At 42.9% G+C, this 18355-nt stretch overlaps 1 long non-coding RNA gene across 1 annotated transcript; it reads left to right on the forward strand.

Annotated features, from left to right (window-relative positions):
• Window positions 1-12159: 12159 nt before the first annotated feature.
• On the forward strand, window positions 12160-16735 carry LOC139074758 (uncharacterized). The gene is made up of 3 exons (XR_011524497.1): window positions 12160-12364; window positions 13382-13441; window positions 13944-16735. It is a non-coding gene; the product is annotated as an uncharacterized lncRNA (long non-coding RNA).
• Window positions 16736-18355: the final 1620 nt, after the last annotated feature.

Genomic DNA, 18355 nt, shown 5'->3' on the forward strand with positions numbered 1-18355 from the left:
GGATTAAATGAAAAGTGGGTAAAACAACCCATAGAGAGACTGCTCTATCATAGAAACTCAGAAATTAGCATCCATGTGGAAAAACGTAGACTTCAGAGTCAGCCCTGGGTTCCAATTCTAGGCCTACCCGCCCAGTTGCTATGTTAACTTTGAGCAAATTACTTCACTTCGTGAGTCTCCGTTTCCTGATTGTTACAATAAGAATAATATATAAAGCACCTGGCGTGTAATTGGCACTTAATAATGGCAGCTACTAAAATGGCTCAGTATATGCCTTTAGTTTTTATTTTTATGTTTTTCTTGGAAGCTTCTAGAGTGTATTGGGATAGACAAAGCTGAGGCAACAAACAGTTCTCAAAATGCCTACTGGTGCCAACACAAGTTTATTTCTTCTCATGCACCAGTTCAAATGGGATGTTTCTGATTTCTGAGTTGGATGGCTCACTCTTATGTGACGATTCAGGGACCCAAGATCCTTCCATCTGTGCCTTTGCATTACTTTGTAAGGCCCCACCATCATCAGTATCCAGCTGCATCCATTTGTGAGAACCAGTCATCAGGCCACGCCTTACCACGAGAGAGGACAGGAGAGAGAAGCTAGCTGTGTGCCCAGGAAGAAGAAATGGATTCTGGTGAACAGTTAGCAATCTCCGCCACATTGAGCATCTTTAAAAACAGATTCCTGCCCTTATGTGTCCCCACTCTGATGAGAATGATATTTTCCTATTCATCATAGCAAATGCTGCTTCTGTAGGGAGGAGACTTGAGAATTTGTGGCTCTTCTTTACTCCCTGTGAGGAGCCTTCAGAGATATGGCAAAGGAGAAGTTTAGAATTCTGGATCTTCCTATTCCATTCAAGAGGGCTGTCTTGTAAAGATTGCCATTCAAGGTGTGCAATGTTATTGACCCACAAAAAGTTCTGAGTCTATTAATTTCACTATTCTGTGTGTGCGCGCACGTGTGTGAACGTATGTGTGTAACAGGGGTTCCAAACTCAGTACCTATGAGATCCAGGCAGGTAAAATCAATGAGGGAAGTGGGCTGAGTGGGTACTGTAATGAAATGGAAAGTTGCAGAATGCCACAGTGGGTAGTCATTTCTCAGTCCCAGCAGCGTTTTGCATTGTGGAAGAAAGTGAGCCCGATGTCAGGTTAATTTTCTAGAGAAGTTGGAAATATAGATTTTTATATAAAATCTCCTTACTTTTAAATGTGGACAACTGATTCAAATAGAAATAATACTGCAGGTGAAACAAGGCACATCTGGGCTCTTTGTGGACCCGGGAGCTGGCAGTTAGGGACCTCTGACATCCAAAATGTGAATAGGGGCAGCTCCGTGTTCTTATTTGCACAGCTGGCTCGGGGTTGCTGGGGTGGGCACTGCAGCTGGATGAAGGTGAGGAAAATTCATTTCTCTCTCTGTCCGGGGCGGGATTTATAAGGGGAACTACTGTGGGAACCTGATCATAAGAGGTTTGTGTCCGAACCCCTTAGGACAGACAGGATTTGGGTGTCTCTTCTTTTGTGTATTTCTTCTTGTTATTTAGGACAGTAATACATCGGACTGAAAGATTGAAGAGATTTACAGAGCAAGGAGGAGAATCAGCACCCCTTCCCCACTCCCATTATGAGCCACAAAAAAGGTGGGGGATTGGTTTTCTCTTTCCTTTCATGATCTGGTGATGGGAGGAGGCAGCAAGCAGTCAGCTCTGTTTGGGTTTAATAGCGCCTCGCAGCATGGGTTTGCCTGGGATGTAATTTTCAAGTCTGATTCCACTTCGCTCTTGAGCTGCACATCTGGCGACTGGAAGACGCTATTCTAAATATATTTTTAATGAGCCACTTACCTTGGAAGGAGGGTTAAAGAGAGATGGTGGAGAGGGAGACGTTCGTGCCCAAACTAAAGGGTCTCTTTGCCTTCCTTGCTTCTTTCACCTTTTTTTTTTTTTTTTTTTTTGCTGAGGAAGATTCGCCCTGAGCCAACATCTGTGCCAATCTTCCTCTATTTTGTTTGTGGGTTGCCGCATACAGCATGCTGAGAGGTGGTGCTAGGTCTGCACCCAGGATCCAAACCTGAGAACCCCGGGCTGCCAAAGCGGAGTGACTGAACTTAACCACTGGGCCACAGGGCCAGCCCCACCTTCACCAATTATTTAACGAGCTCTTATGATGTGCTGGGCTGGGTGGCAGGTGCTGGGGCTATGATGGTGGACGTGACAGGCATGGTCTCTATTCTCAGTTAGAGAGCTTCTGCTCTATGTGGAGGAGCAGCCATCATTTCAGATACTGACAAGTGTTTTTAAGAAGACAAAGCGGATAGAAGGCAAATGGTGACTGTGAACAGGGGTGACTTACGGGTGGCCTGGAAGGCCTCTCTGAAGAGTGGACATCAGAGCTGAGACCTCAATGGCAAGAAGGAGCCAGCTGTTCAAACAGGTTTGGGAAGAGTGTTCCAAGCAGAGGGAACAGTATGTGCAAAGTGCCTGAGGCAGGAAAAAAGTTGTTATGTCCCAAGGACAGAAGAAATGCCAGCGTGGCCAGAGTGCAGTAATGGGGAGAACGGTGGGCGATGAGGTCGGAGAGATAGGCTGGGGCGAGGTCACGCAGAAAGTAGTAGGTCATGGTTTGGGATCCCAATTTTATCCTGAGAGTGATGAGTCCTTCTTAAAGAGTTATAGTCAGGGGAGTGGCATGCTCTGATTTAGGTTTTAAAATGATTATGCTGACAACTGTCTGGATAAGAAGTTTGCTATGGACTGAATTGTGTCCCCCCAGTTCGTATGTTGAAGCTCCAACCTCCAATGTGATGGTATCTGGAGATGGGAGGTAATTAGGTTTAGAGACATCAGAGAACTTGACCAAGTTCACCAGCTAGGAAGTGATAGCGCCAGGATGTTTGAGTCCAGGTGAACCTGAGTCCAAATTCAGTTCCCTTTCCCCAGCACATAGCATGCTCGCCATAACCCACTGCTGAAGAGCCCAGACTGTGGCATCAAGGTTTTAGTCTCAGTTGTGGTTGGCTACTTACTAGCTCATACTTCGTGTTCCTGTGCCTTAGTTTCTAATCTGTGAAATGGGCTGATAATAGTATCTACTTCGTAGGGGTGTAATAAGGATCAAATGGGTTGCTTCTCTGAAGCACTTCAAACAGTGCCTGGCAGACAGCAGATTATATAAACATTTGCTAAATAAATAATAGAAAAGAAAGTAATGTCCAACTCTGGCGTCCTGCCGTGCAGACGGGTTCTTAGGTACCGGAGGGAAATTACAGGATGTAGTCGTGTAGGACACCTGGTAGAGCTACCTTTTTGATTCTCTTGCATCATCCATCAGCATCTCTTGATTGCCCGCGAATTCGTCTTGAGCACTGACTGTAGCTTCTTCCTCTCCACTGTGTAGATGGGTCCCACGAATAGGCGAGTGACATCCTGGAACCAAGAGACAGAATCCAGTGATTCTCGCGTGTGACAATGAATGGCGATATTTCCAGTTGCCATAACTGTGGTGGTGTGCAAGTGGCACCAAGTGGGTGGGACCAGCCCATCTGACGAGGACGAGCCCTCACAACAAAGAATTATCCAACCCCAAATGGCAATAAGTGCAGAAATTGAGAACCCTGACCAAATTGGACCTTGGTTTGATCTTGATAAGACGGCAATTTTTGAGATGCATTTGGTCTTTTCTGAGACACAGCATCATTAGAAATCAACAAGCGTAAAAGGCTCTGCATTCCCTCTCTGCTCCCAAGTGAGCCTCTTTGAGCTGAGCACCTCTCAATGCTTCTTCTTTGAGTAGAAAATTCCAGAGAGAGAGTTGGTGGGAGTCAAAAAATCCATCAGCTCTCATTTTACCAGGCATTTAGGAAAATAGCTTTTCTCCTGCTAGAAGAAATTACGTGAATTATATTAAAATCGGTGCTGAGGTAATAAAATTACACGCTCAGGACTCTTCTAAAAAACTCCGTTTCTCTGGCAGGGTGATTTAAGTGTGGGGAAGACAATCTCCCCAGCCGCCACACTTTCAAAGAGCGAACAGAGGAAATTGGCTCGACCATGCTCTTGTTGCATGTATCCCACTCTGTGAAATTCTTTTTTTTTTTTTTTTACATCTGCAGATTTAGTCACAAGGGAAAGTTCCTGATGTAGATCGATAAGAAGAATGACATTTTTTAAAATGCGTATTTATAAGAGGAAACTTCAAATCACTGAATGAATGGTGGTGCCCAAGCCAGGGGCAAACACCCTTGGAATTGGGCAGAAATGGACTCCAATGTCACGTGGATCATCCTCATTTTTACTGCCGGTGTTTTATTGCTTTGAGAGGAAATGTACAGAAATGCACATGTGATGAGAAAAATCTCTTTAGCTTCCAGTATGCTAACAATTTTTAGCTCACAAGAAAAAAAAAGTCCTTGCTTTAATGTACAAGAAAATCGAAATGATGGGGAAAAATGACATCTGTTCTTAAGATTTCCAGTGAAAACTTCAGTCGGTTAGAGGCAAACTGATGCGTTCGATGTATTGGCAGAGGCCATGAGGGATGAGGCTAGCACGGAAGGGGAGTGTGCCTGATGGAGTGGAAAGAGGGTAGACCGTGGGGATAGAAGTCCCAGTGAGCATCCTGGCTGTGGGATAGTGGGGTGAGATCTTTTAGAATAGTGGATCTCAACCAGGGGTGACTGTGCCCTCCCAGGGGACACCTAGCAACATCTGAAGACATTTTTGGTTGTCACATTTGGTGGGAGAGTTCTGTTGGCATCTTGTGAGTAACAGCCAAGGATGCTGCTAAACATTCTACAATGCACAGGAGAAGCCCCACCACAAAGACTTATCTGGTCCAAAATACCAATAAAGCCGAGACTGAGAAACCGTGTTTTTAAGCTTTAATTCCTTCCTCTGTAAAACGGGAGTAGATGCTACATCTCTTTTGCCTGTTTGTTCTAAGTATTGGAGATGGTAATGTGTAAGAGATTGCTTTCTGTAAGTGGTGACCATCTTCACTGATTATTGAGATCTCTAGGGCATCCCCAAATTTTATTTCTCTGCCTAATCTCCCGTAGTCACAGAGCTCTTCCTAAAATGCAAATCCGACCTTGCCACTTCTCTCCTTAAAACCTGTTTGTGATTTTCCACGGACTCTCATAATATACCCAAACTGATCTTTGCAGCCTCATGTTTCAACCCTCCCTTCCTCCCCGGCCACCCCTGTCAGGAATGCAATATGTTCTCTCCCACCTCCATGCCTTTGCACCTGCTGTTCCCTTTCCTGAACCCTCTTATCACACTCCTTCCCATTTCACCTCGTCAGCTCCTACTTGTTCAGAGGACCTCAGCTTCCATGTCGCCTCCTCCAGGAAGCCTTCCCTTGTTGCCTCATGGGAGAGATCTGTGCTCCTACAGTGTCTCGTGCTTACCCCCTCCCAGAGCTTGTAATTCTGTGTCATAATTGCCTTTTAAAATTCTCCGTCTTCTTCCCCAGGCTGAGCATCTTGCTCTCTGTTGTATTCTCAGTGCCTTGTAGAGTAGTTGACCAGCTAGGACAGTTCAGCAAATATTTGTTGAATGAATGAATGAATAAATGAATCAATGAGACGTTTGGACACGGCTCCTTCCAGTAGAAAATAACTCTCTTTGATTTGTCTCCCTTCTCCCTCCTTGGGTCACTCTGTTACGGTCATGCTAATGGGTGATGAAGTTTGCTGAGAAGAGCACAGCAGAGGGTCAAGGTGCTCTTTGACCTTGACCAATGGCCTTGACATAATCCAAAGGGAAGAGCCCTTGCATGAAAATAGCAAGCTTTGCCTTTAAAGTGAATTAACTGCTATTTTCTGGAAAGTGTGTTAGTCAGGAAGAGATGAGAACTTAGTGAGTTGCCGGTAGCTCTGGGACTTGTGTGTATGTGTGTGTGTGTGTTCCAGACTATTTTTCATCACATGTGCATGGGACTTTCACACTCTCTGCTACCTAATTAAGTTTCTAGAGGACAGGAACACCTCTGCTTTGGCTTGGAGGGCCCTGGGGCATCATAATGTATATCTCATCAAATTGCCTGATGATGAAAACGTTTAGGTAAAAGTCTCTCCATGAGGATGTGCAGTGTCCCCATTTTACAGATGAGTAAGTTGAATGTTCTCAAAGCGGGTAACCGTGTCCATACAGTGAGTTAGCAATAAAACCAGGACTCAAAAAATGGCACAGCTTCATTGGAGACAAATTATAGAAGCTGCAATGTCTTTAAATTTAGAAAACAAAGTGAGCTCCTGCCAGAGTTGGGAGGCGGTTTTGACGTCTTCTGAAAGCCACTTCTCCCATCCAATTTTATTCTTAAAGTAGGAAACAGGAGCTCGCGGACACTCCGGTGCGTCTCCCCTTCCATTTATCAGTATTTTTGCCTCTCATTATACCCATGGCCTAGTTTTCTTGGGCTCTTTAGATGTCAATGAGTGTATTACTCTAGGTATTGTCCTTGAAACTTTTTGAAGTTCTTTAGGCGTTATGAACAAGGTCTTAAACTCCAGCTGAGGGCCAGCGACTACTTTGGCTCTGCTCTATTTCCTTAAGAAATCTAAAGGATGGCGTCGTCATCTTCCAAAGCAGAAACTGATAAAGAAAGGCTGCCCTCATGCTGAGAATTTTCCCCCTTTCTCAGAGGCAGCAGAGAAATTGCTAAAACAGACTTTCATTGTCTAAGATGCGACTGTCTTCTAACCAATAGAAAGCCAGCTGATACCTTTGGCAGAAGGGGGCATGATTTGGGGGAGGCAAGACCACAGGTGCTGAACCTGGGGAGAAGGAGGGAGTGTCCTACATTATAATTCCAGGCTGCGCTGGATGGGGAGGCAGAGACCAGCCTACTTTGAGCTTCCTGTGGCACAGGAACACTGGCTTCTGTCTTTGGATCCAGATCTCTGGTGACGGTGGGGCTTTCAAAATGGGATGTGGGTCCATGTTTTTCCTTCGGCTCTGGGTTTTATCCAACCTAATGTAAAAGTGATTAGCAATTCTCAGCAGACTCCCTTGAAGCTGTTTTGGCACCTTACAGAGTTGGAGGGGAAGAAGGAGGGAGTTTAGCTCCAAAGTTTGGAAGGGAGTGTATTGTGCTGAGGGCTTGCTCCTGAGTGGGTGAACTGGGCTCATGAAACCTAATTTAAAGGACTCCAAGAAGACCCACTCATGCCCCAAAATATCGCCCCTTCAGATTTTGGAAATGTCAGCTTTAGCATCCATCTCTACGTGTCCATCACATCTTTCCACAACTTCCTGCGAGGGAGCAGCACATGAAGTCTATAACACTTCCATGTGGGTGGTTTTCCCTGGCCAGCTTTTCCTTTTGACTGTGTTTAGGGGGTGGGAGGGTGAGGACTGGAAGCCAAAAGATACAGAAAAGTGGCTGCCGCTGCTTGTGGTCATTGGAAGCTCTTTCATCTGGCTCTGTGTCTCTTTAACATATCAATATATATAACCAGCGTTTGAGGTTGTATTCCTTTTAACCCTCAGCTTTTCAAAAGTGGGGGATCTGGAGCTAGCCAGTATGGATTCACATCCTAGCTCTACCATTTTGAACTTCGTGACCTTGAATAATTTACTGAACCCCCTCCCATCTCAGTTTCCTCATCTGTAAATGGGAGCACTTACACCATAGACTTATTTGAATGATTAAGTTAGAAATACACATCATAACATACTGTTTCTATTCTAGGGCTTACACATATATGCAAAAAAGTCATTATTACACCCCAATGATGGGAGATATGTTAAGGGGACAGACGGACTAACTGAAAGAGCTCCCAGTGGCAAAGCAGGAACGCTTTGAGCGACAAAATAAATGAGTATTGAATTATAACCCAAAGTATAAAATAAATATCCATGAGTCCATACTGACATAAAGAAATGATTGAACTAGTAAATAAATGAGGGAAAGAGACAAACCTTCCGGGCAGAAGAATTCCAAATAGTTTATGTAGATGCTCTGTCCTCAAGGAGGAGGAGCATGTGGTCCGCTCCTTAAGTGTGGGCTGCACAAAGTGACTTCCTTCCAAAGAGGACAGTACAAAAAGGGGAGGAAAGAGTGACAGTACAATGGAGAAATTTGACAAACTACCACAGTCAGGTGATCAAGATTAAAAAAGGTTAAAATTAACAGTGATACATCATGTTGATACTATGTGCCCTGATATGATGTGATGAAAATGGCAATTTATCTCTGTGGTCTTCCTCCCCAAAATCCAAAACTCCCGTCTAATCATGAGAAAAACATCAGACAAATCCCAATAGAGGGGAATCCTACAAAATACGTGATCAGTACTCCTGAAAACCATCAAGATGATAAAAAATGAGGAAAGTCTGAGAAATTGTCACAGCCCAGAGGAACCTAAGGGGACAGCAACTAAATGTGATGTGGTATTCTGGATTGAATCCTGCAAGAGAAAAAGGACACTAGTAAAAATAAAGGAAATCTGAATAAACCGTGGACTTCAGCTAATGATAATGTATCAATATTGGTTCATTAATTGTAATAAATTACCAACCTTATCTAAGATGTTTATAATAGAGGGCACTGGGCTCAGGATGTATGAAAATTTTGTGCTGTCTCCTCCAATTTTCTGTAAGTCTAAAAATGTTCTGAAAAATAAAGTCTACTTTTAAAAAGTTATTATTGTCATCATTATTATTTGTTTCCTGGAGTTCTCCCTCTTGTGAAAATTTCAAGACTCCCAGGAGGACCTATTAAGTCCAAGATGTCGGTTCCAGTTGCTACTGCCTTTGTTAGCCAAGAAGTCCTGTTCTTTTTGGTAGTGGTTGGTGTGGTTCCCACGTGGCACAACTTGGGCGATCTGGCTGTCCATATGCTCATCTAGGGGAATTCATGTTAACTCTGAAAATGGTAACCTAGCAGCATGACAGAACCTATGTCCACTGAAGAAAAGTGTTTAAGTAAACTAGCTTCCATCCTAGGCAAAATCAATCATTTCTTTCTGCCAACACTGCCTGTACATATATTGGCTGAATCACTCATAACACTGGATTTTCATTATTCATCTTCTCTACCCATCTGTGAACTCCCCAGTGGAAGAGAGTTTTCTCATTTATCTTTGCACTTCCAGGACTTAATCCTATGCCCAGCATAGATGACTCAAAAATTGATGATTGAGTGGAGGACTGGGCAACAGTGTCTAAACCAGCAATGCTGAAACTCAATTTGATTGCATGTGCCAAAAGAGAAGAGATGGTGGCACAGATTGTATTTTCCAAAGATAGCCACAGCAATATTTCTCATCCCACATGCTCCTCTTTCAATGTGATCTTCACACTTCTCCCATAACATGGCAAGGTCTATGTCCCTTAAACTGGGCATTCTTTTGTGATTGCCTTGACCATTAGCATATGGCAGATGTGATGCCATGTGAGTTCTGAGGTTGCATCGTAAAATTCCACATATTTCTCTGTCTTGCTTTCTTGGGATGCTCACTCTTGATACCCAGCCACCATGCCGTGAACATGTCAAGCACAGGTATGGAGAGATACCCTTGGAGAGGAACTGAAGTCCTGGTCCACATCCTCAGCTGAATTTCCAGCTCATAGCCAGCATCCACTTGCCAGCCCTCTTGGAAGTGGATTCTCCAGCCCCCAGCCAAGCTATTCTAACTAATGCCATGTGGAACAGAAATGACCATCCCATTATGCCCTGCCCAATTTGCAGATTCATGAGCCAAGTCAATGACCATTGTTGTTTTAAGCTACTGTGTTTTGGAGTGTGTTATGCAGGAATAGATAATCAGAACAGATGGGCAAATAAAATCCTCAGGTGATTGAAAATAAGACTCGTGAGTTATCTTACCTTCTTTTCTATTTTGTGCCACAAGTCTTCTGACGCTGGAGTTTCTTACAATGAGTGGGAATTGACTGAAAGGGACAGAGCCACATTTGGAAGCGAGTAACCACAAGGATCTTAAAAATTATAGTTCAATTAATGTATTAATCAATCAATTAACTAATTCAGCAATTATTTGAGTACCTGTTGTGGTCTAAGCTCCTGGCTAAGTGGTGGGATATGTTGGTGAATGAGCTAGACATGGTGCTCTTTCTTCATGTAGTTTAACATTCTAGTGAGAACACTAAATAAACCATCTCATAATTATTTTAAATTAAGAATTCAATCTAAGTGGTTGAAAGAACTGAAGGATACTTATTCTAGAGAAGAGCTTCCTGAAGTATCTAAGGTTTATGCCACAGTTCATTCACATGGCTTGGGCTTCCTCATAGTATGGTGGCTGGGAGGCTGCTCAGTCCACAATTTGCTCTTCTGTGGGATGCTTTTCTACTCCCCAATACATGGACGGGTTCCCAGCACCAAGATCTGCAGCGGGTGACTCTGCCCCCTGGCCAGAGTTGATTGATCCAGGGATAGGCACCTGACTCAGGCTGAGCCAATCACTTTCTTGGAACTGTGAGTAAGGCTTGTTAATGATAGTGCTGGAGGTGAAAGTTTGCTGACTCCTGATGCGGTTGGTCATCAACTTGCACTGGTCTCTCTATTCCCTGTGGCTGATATCCTCTTCCTTTTCCTTCTCTTGTCCCCTCCTCTTCCTCTTCCTCCTCCTCCTCCTCCTTCTCCTCTTTCCTCTTCCTGTTCTCTCTCTTCTCCTTCTTCTTCCTGATTAATCAGATGTCTCAGGATCTTTCAAATTAATTTCCTTTAATGCTAAAGCTTTCTAGAGTTGATTTTCATTACTTACAATCAAACCAAACCTTCACTAATACAAAGTACAAGAGGGATTACCCCTGCCCTTCAAGACTCCCAAGGGAGAGAACTATGACTAAGGAGCAGCAGCCACAGGGGGAGAAATTTCAGCTGAATACATGAAAGAACTTTCTAAGAGCCAGAGATATTCATTGATGTAGATAATGAGCTTTCCATCCATGGAGGTTTTCAAAGACTGGTCAACCACTTACATGTGATGTCCTCAAGAGGATTGAAGCATTAACTCCAGGATTGGGCTGGATAATAATAATAACAATAATGGCAGCTAACAGTTTTGTGCCCTTACTGTTTTCCAAGCACCAGGATAAGTGCTGTCTCATTGAATCCTCACAATAACCCCATGGGGACATACTATTACTCTCATCACATGGCGAGTGAGGAAGTTAGGTAACTCACGCAAGGTCATTTATCTGATGAGCCAGATTTCAAGTCAGACTGTGTGAACCTGGGAACGATGCTCTTTAGCCTTAGGTGAAACTCAAAGTCCTCAAAGCTCATATGATTTCACCTCCTTTTCCTCATTCCACATTACGGAAACGGCCCCAAAATAAAAAAGATAAAGCAAAAATCTTGGGTAGTTGGACTCTGAATAATAGAGAATATTTTATACGAAAATATTCAGGCATACCAGACACAGTAGGTTCAGAAGATGCTGAAAAAAAAAAATGGTCCTCAGAGCACAGTGAGTCCTCCACAGGTGGAGCAGCTCACTAAATATACCTGCCCGTGTTGCTGGGTGTGTGTTTTTCTTCTTTGTTCCAATTTGTACACTTACCTTAATCATTTCACTCTCTTTTTCTGGGCTAAATTAGCTTTATAATAATAATTATCATTGTTGTTTTGTTTATCTTTGAAATGCAGAGCCTGCCTCCCAGTTCTGAATGATTCATTCCGTGATGGATATTGCCGCTGACAAAGAGTGTGTTTATGTGGGGGAGACGATTTGAATTGCCAATAGTGTGTTTGATGACTATTTCCCAGAAGCAGGCATGATTAAATTCAGCAGAAGTTCCTTTTAGAAATGTGCCTTAAAAAAACCCCCAAACTCTACCTGATCATTTACCATTATTTTAAATCATAGAGCAAATTGAAGGTTCCTATTATTTCCTTAATTGAATAAGGGAGACAGAGGTGGAATGATCCTACTGAAGGCTGAACAGACTCCGAGCTCCTAATTAGAGTGTTTCCCACAGAGTTCCCTTTGCAGAGGCGACTCGGAGCCCTGCTTCTCTCCCCACCTGTTTCTGATGTGTTTCTGCATGCCTAGCAGGTTAATGCCAGGGCCAACCTGATGCACGCTTCTGTAATAGAATACTTAAGCCATTCCTGTTGTGGAGTGAACAGTCCATCTTCTGAGAATCTTCCGAGCTTTTGTTAAGCCTATTATGATGTTTCCAAGGAGATGGAGTCCAGCAGAAGGCAAAGGGTGGTTGTGTGTGGTTGGGAGCTTGTTTACAGAACTGGGTTTGGAAGCTCATTTCTTGATTATTCATCTCCAGTTCCCAGACCAGGTGATGCTTGCATTTAAGCAGGAATTGTGTGCCTGCCATGTACCATATATCTCAAACTCCCAGCTTCATGGTCCTCAAAAATGCTATTTCAGGTAAATAAAGAGAAGCATGTTAAATTGTCCAGACTTGAGAGTTCTGCTGCCTTGACATAGCGGACACTGGCCTCTTAAACCTGGGGTGGAATTTGAGTCCCATGCAGGGGATGGTGAATATAACTGGGGGCCCCTGGCTGATCTGGCAATAATAGCTAAAGTTCATTGAGAGCTTAATTGTATGCCTGGCACTGTGTTGGGAAGGGGGAGCACAGGTTAATATCGTGCTTCTTTTGTTAACAGAGAAAGCAAAACTTGGGGGTCTCTCCATCCCTGGGCCATCAGGAATCTGCCTTAACTACAGAGAATAAAGCCGTGAATACCATAAGCCAGTAACATTTCCTGCAACCACAAGGCAGCTGTTTTTAGGAATGTGGGAAAGCTGTAGGCAAAAAATGACAAATTTCATGACACTGTGGATGTATCTTTTCTGCTTTTGCTCACTGTTGATTTCTATTAGCTAACCTAGAGCCTCTCACACAGCACAGGAGTTAGCAAACTTTCTCTGGCTCAGACATATAGCAAATACATTAGACTTTGTGGGCCATGTGGTCTCTCTTGCAACCATCCAGTTCTGCTCTTGTAGTGCAAAAGCAGTCATGGGCAATAAGGGAAACCAAGGGACATTGCTGTGTTTCAAGAAAACTTTATTTATAAAAGGAGGGTGTGGCCCGAGAACTATAGTTTGCTGACCCAGACATAGTGGATGCTTCATAAATATTTGTTGAAAAAATAAATTTAAAATAGAAAGATCAGATCAATGGAATTTAAAACACAAAACCAAGCTTTATAAAAAATATGTAACACTAAATACCTGCTTATTGTAGAAATTTTGAAAAAAATTAAAAAGTATGTTAGGAAGAAAGCAAAATTCATGACCGAAAGATAACCCCAGTTGATAGTTTGGTGTCTTTATTTCCTTTGAGTCCTTTTTCTATCAGTGTTTTTTTAAAAAACAAGGTAAACAACTAGAATTTTTGAATATTGTAATATGTGTTTGTTCTATTTTTATGGAAGGTGATGGATGAAACCAGCTTCCTTCGGACCATATCAGAAGGAGTACGTCTTCTGTCCAAGGTGATGAAAAGGTCCGCCCCAAGTCAGCCCCAGCACCTCTATTCTTTGACATCCCAAATCAGATTTCTGCCCATGACCCAAATTCTGAAAAACCTTGAAGTGCCTTTTAGATCCCAAAGGAGAATTTTCTCAGTGAGTGCTGCATTGCTTGTGTGTGGGGTAACTCATTTAACCAAAATGTGGCATTTCCTCTCTAGTTCTGGATGTTTTGGAATGCCTGGAATGCTGCTTGCCAGGGCCAGGACATTTCAAGAATGTGTTACCCTAAAGTAAACCAAGAAGGGCCAAGAAGGGCTGTGATGAATGGTCGAGCCATCAGAGTTGATAACCTGGTATGAGAGAGAGAGCCATCAGGAGTTTTTTATTTCTTTGACACGGAGAGCAATAATACTTCAGTCCTCCTCTGTTGTCTTATGCAACCATTTGCCCTCCTCACCCATCTCTTTCCACCACTTTCCTTCCCCTGCACACACATAACGAGCCCTGTATTGCTCATTTTTAGAAACCAGCAAGTGCATGGTCATCTGAAACAATTCCAAAGGATGCTGAGAAGCATCTAGTGCTCAGAAGACCTCTAAAGCTGCCGGACAAGCGATGACTACCTGTTCCCAAATTTGGGAATGGAAAATCAGCAGCCAACTTTTATATTTTAAAGCTTTTAAGTGATGGCTATTTGGCTTGGTGAGAAGGAAGGTGGCCGAATCACGTGCATGAGGAACATTTGATATGCGTCCATCTGGGTTCTTGCTATTCTTGAAGATGCCTGCACAGAATTCCACCCCCTACCCCGAACACCTCCTCTGTTCTCCTCAAAGGCCCATGATGGCCATTTACCAAATATATTGTACCGTGTCCCCTTTGAGTGGCTGGATGCTCAATATGGAAGACGTCCTTCCACACTAGGAGAGATGAGCACAGTGGGAAAAAGGGGAAGGGGTGATGGGCCCATCCTGTGCCTGGTACTTTCTGTTCACGCTTTGATTTATTCCACCCAACAATGCTGTTCATACGTGGAGTATCTATATTTTACAGACAGGGATAGACTCTTTTTGTTGATGAGGACCACATTTCCCCCTCTTTCATCTGCCCCTTTTAAAGCACTTAAAACAGTGCCTGGTACAAAGTAAGTGCGATATACTTGTTAGCTACTATTATTCTTGTTGCTGCAGTTGTTTCTTTGCTCAGCCGGGCTGTGGGAGCAGCAGAGTGATGATGAGCATCTGCTTGGGCCTGGGACAGACTTACATTTGAGTCTCAGCTCTGTCTTTTGCAAGTTGAGTTCTTTGGGCATGTTATTTTCTGATTCTTAGTTTCTTTACCTGAGAAGTGGGATGATGATAGAATTTCTATCATGGAGCTGTTGTGAGTGTGGCCATGGGAGTGTGGAATAACTGGTAGGTCATTCTACAAGATCCTGGGCTGGCATGGAGACCTTTCACCAGCCAGAGGTGTTTGCCAGCTAGCTCTGCCAACTGTGGAAAACGTCTGGTCCATCATCCTTGACATAAATGTCCATGGAGTGTCTACAGTGTCCCTGCTTGTGTTCTAGGCACTGGGGAAGAAATTGAGAACTTACATCCCCATTAGGAAGAGAGTAACAATAAACAAGCAAGAAAGCAAATAGATAATTTTAGATAGATATGAGCATTATGAAGAAAATAAAACACAATGATATGATTGTGATAGGAGGCAGGCAGAGGAGGGCATCATTGACAGGGTAACCAGGAAAGAGATCTATGAGCGATGTCATTTGAGCTGAGGGTGATGAGAAGCAGCCAACCGAGGAAAGGTTCGGGACATGAGGACAGACGGAACAGCAGGTGCCGATCTTAAAGGATTTTCTGGCCAAAATTCCAATTAACTTCTGATCCACACATTTCCTCTCTAAAGAATAACAACCTATTAATTCTGGGTTGCCTAACAGCACAACACTATGCATCAGGTCGGTCTAGGGACACCCAAGATCTAACCAAGGACTTGGGAGCAAATCCAACTTGAGGACAAACAGAATGGTGACCTTCACGATGACTGTTTGGGAGTGTTGTTTGGCTTGCTGCTCAATTTTGGAAAATCTCTAAGCCCTTGATGGGCTTCTATTGAAAACCAGAGCCTCGTGTCTCCCCCGGAAACAGTCCCAGACCTGTATGAGCACAGATAGGTCTGGGGGCTGCTGGCTTCCTGCAGGCGAGATGAAAGATCTGTTAAATCCTTCTGCAGGCTCAACCCGGGGAGGGTCCAAGCCCCTGGGCCTGGTGTGGTGTGGTTAGTCATCCAGGAATAGATGACAGAGGCATTTATTCACTTGATAAGCATTTGTTGAGCACCCACTATGTGTTAGGCGATCTTCTGGGTAATGAGAATGGAAAGATGAATAAGACATATTGTCTGTTCTCCAGGAGCTCGTTGTCTTATGTGGAATTGAGTCGTGGCTTTGTAGCTACTGACTGTTTGCTTTTGGCTACACTGCTTCTTGTCTCTGGGCCTTATTTTTCACATCTACAAATTGGCAGGACTTAACCCAGTGACTGGTGGGGTCTTTCCAGTACTGCAGGATCCCAAGTTTAGCAAGGGAAGCCAAAACAGGGCTGTGTGACCGGAGCAAGAAGATAATGCTAATGGAGAAAGGCAAGTCCTTCAGGAATGGGATTCAGCAGAATCTTATGTTGTTTATGCACCTGCCTGTGTGTTGAAATAGGTTTGATTTCTTAATTAAGAAAAAAGCCTTCGGTAATGCTGCCTGAGATGAATTCTAGGGTATTTATTATTTTCTTTTAAAAAAGACATATCCTTAGAACTAGTGACTACAAAACTCATGAGTCAGTTTCTAGTCAAGTTTAAGATGGATGGGGCCGGCCCGTGGTTAAGTTAGTGGTTAAGTTCGTGCACTCTGCTTCAGTGGCCCGGGTTTGCAGGTTCAGATCCCAGGCATGGATGTACACACCACCATCAAGCCATGCTGTGGTGGTGTCCCACATACAAAATAGAGGAAGACTGACACCATGTAAGCTCGGGGACAATCTTCCTCAAGCTAAAAAAAGAGGGAGTTTGGCAACACATGCTAGCTCAGGGCCAATCTTCCTCACTCCAAAAAACAAAAATTTCAGACGATATTTGGAAACATGGTTTTTAAGTAAATGGAAAGAAAAGTGGTGATCCTTAGGAACCAGTGTGGATCCACCAATTCCTGAAAAAGCTATTCACTAATTCAGTCAACAAAGATTTATTTTTTTGAGCATGTTTTATGTATATGTTCTGGGTACCATTTTAGGCAGTGAATAAAACAGTTAAAACTTTTTTTCTTCTCTCATGGTATTCATATTCTAGAGGGGACAGGAAAGTATAAGATAATACCAAGATAAAGAAGTAAAACTATATAGTGTGCAAGATGACAATAATTCATAGGGAGAAAAATAGAGCAGGGAAGGGAATGGGGTGCTGTGGTTTCTTATTTTTATTTTTGTCAAGGGGCATCATGTGGGAATGAGGGGTGACTGCTTAATGATTATGGAGTCTCCTTTTGGGAGGATGACAATGTTTTGGAACAAAGTAGAAGTGATGGTTGTACGACACTGTGAATATACTAAATGCCAATGAACTGTACAAATAAAATGGGTAATTTTATGTTATGTGAATTTTGCCTTGATAATCATAAAAGGGTCATTAGGGAAGCACTCTTTGAAAAAGTGACATTTGATAAGGAACTGAAAAGTGAAGGAGTGAGTCTTTTTTTTTTTAAGATTCCATATATAAGTGAGATCATATTTTTGTTGGAAATATCTGGTGATCCACATCTGATGGGTTACCCATGTCTCAGGACCAGTGTTACCTGGCCAGGGCTATTTCCACCTGGCTCCACTGTCATGGTCAAGATTGAGATAATCCCTAAGGGGAAGGAGGTGGTGGACTGCCAGACAGAGACTCAGAGGGGTCTTCCAGGTAGAAGCTGAGAAATCTGAGAGGAAGTAATCACCGGAAGGAACGATTTAAATTGTTGCATCCAAGTGGACTAAAATTTACTTTTTTGTGTTGTTTTACCTAGAAGGCAAGGCCTCATGAGAAAGACCACATCAGTCATAAAATTAACTGCATTTTATCTGCTTACCTGAGGGGTAATGTGTGTGAACCTGAGACCCCAAATTTGTTGTATGTTCGTTTTTTCAGAGTGGCTGGGGAGCAATGAGAGTCCTCAGCTCTTACAAGGTTCTCTAGCAGGTATACGATCTCAAAAAATTAAGAATCTCCAAGCTACCAACAAGGGCAAATAAAATTTTTTGCTTGTCATAAATGGCAATAGGCATGTTGGGACTATGACAATCAAAGTTGGCTCCTTCGAGAGTTGTAGGGAGAAGACTGGAGGGAAAAGATTCAAGAAGTAATTGAAAATTACTTAATCTTCATCTACCACTGATAGAGATGTTTCTTTTGGAAGGATTTATACTCACTGAACTTCTGGAATGTACCAACATGCTGTACTGTTTGAGCCAGGACCACTGCCAGCAAGTTAAGGTGCATAGGAACCGTCTAGTATGAGGGTGTTTTTACTCTACTATACTATTGTGGAACGTATTAACTCACGGGGCAATAACAAATCATCCTGTACTCTAAATGTGAACTGTAAAAAAATCTTTGCACAAAGACCCATATGCAGGTATATTGATATAACATGGTTTGTAATGGGAAAATATTAAATACAATCTCTTTGACCATCAGTAGAAGACTGCTGAAAAAATTATGGTTCATCCAAATAGTGAAATAATAATACATATAATAATAAAACAGAAATTAAAAGGATGAAACAGGTCCATGCAAACTGAAACAAAATAATCTTTAGGATAGAGCATGAAGAACTCTGTAGATAGTGTGCTTCCGTTAGTGTAAAAACGAGTCCATACATCTATATTTATATCTATATCT

This window comes from Equus przewalskii, chromosome 12 (genome assembly GCF_037783145.1).
Source record: "Equus przewalskii isolate Varuska chromosome 12, EquPr2, whole genome shotgun sequence".
Lineage (NCBI taxonomy): Eukaryota > Metazoa > Chordata > Mammalia > Perissodactyla > Equidae > Equus > Equus przewalskii.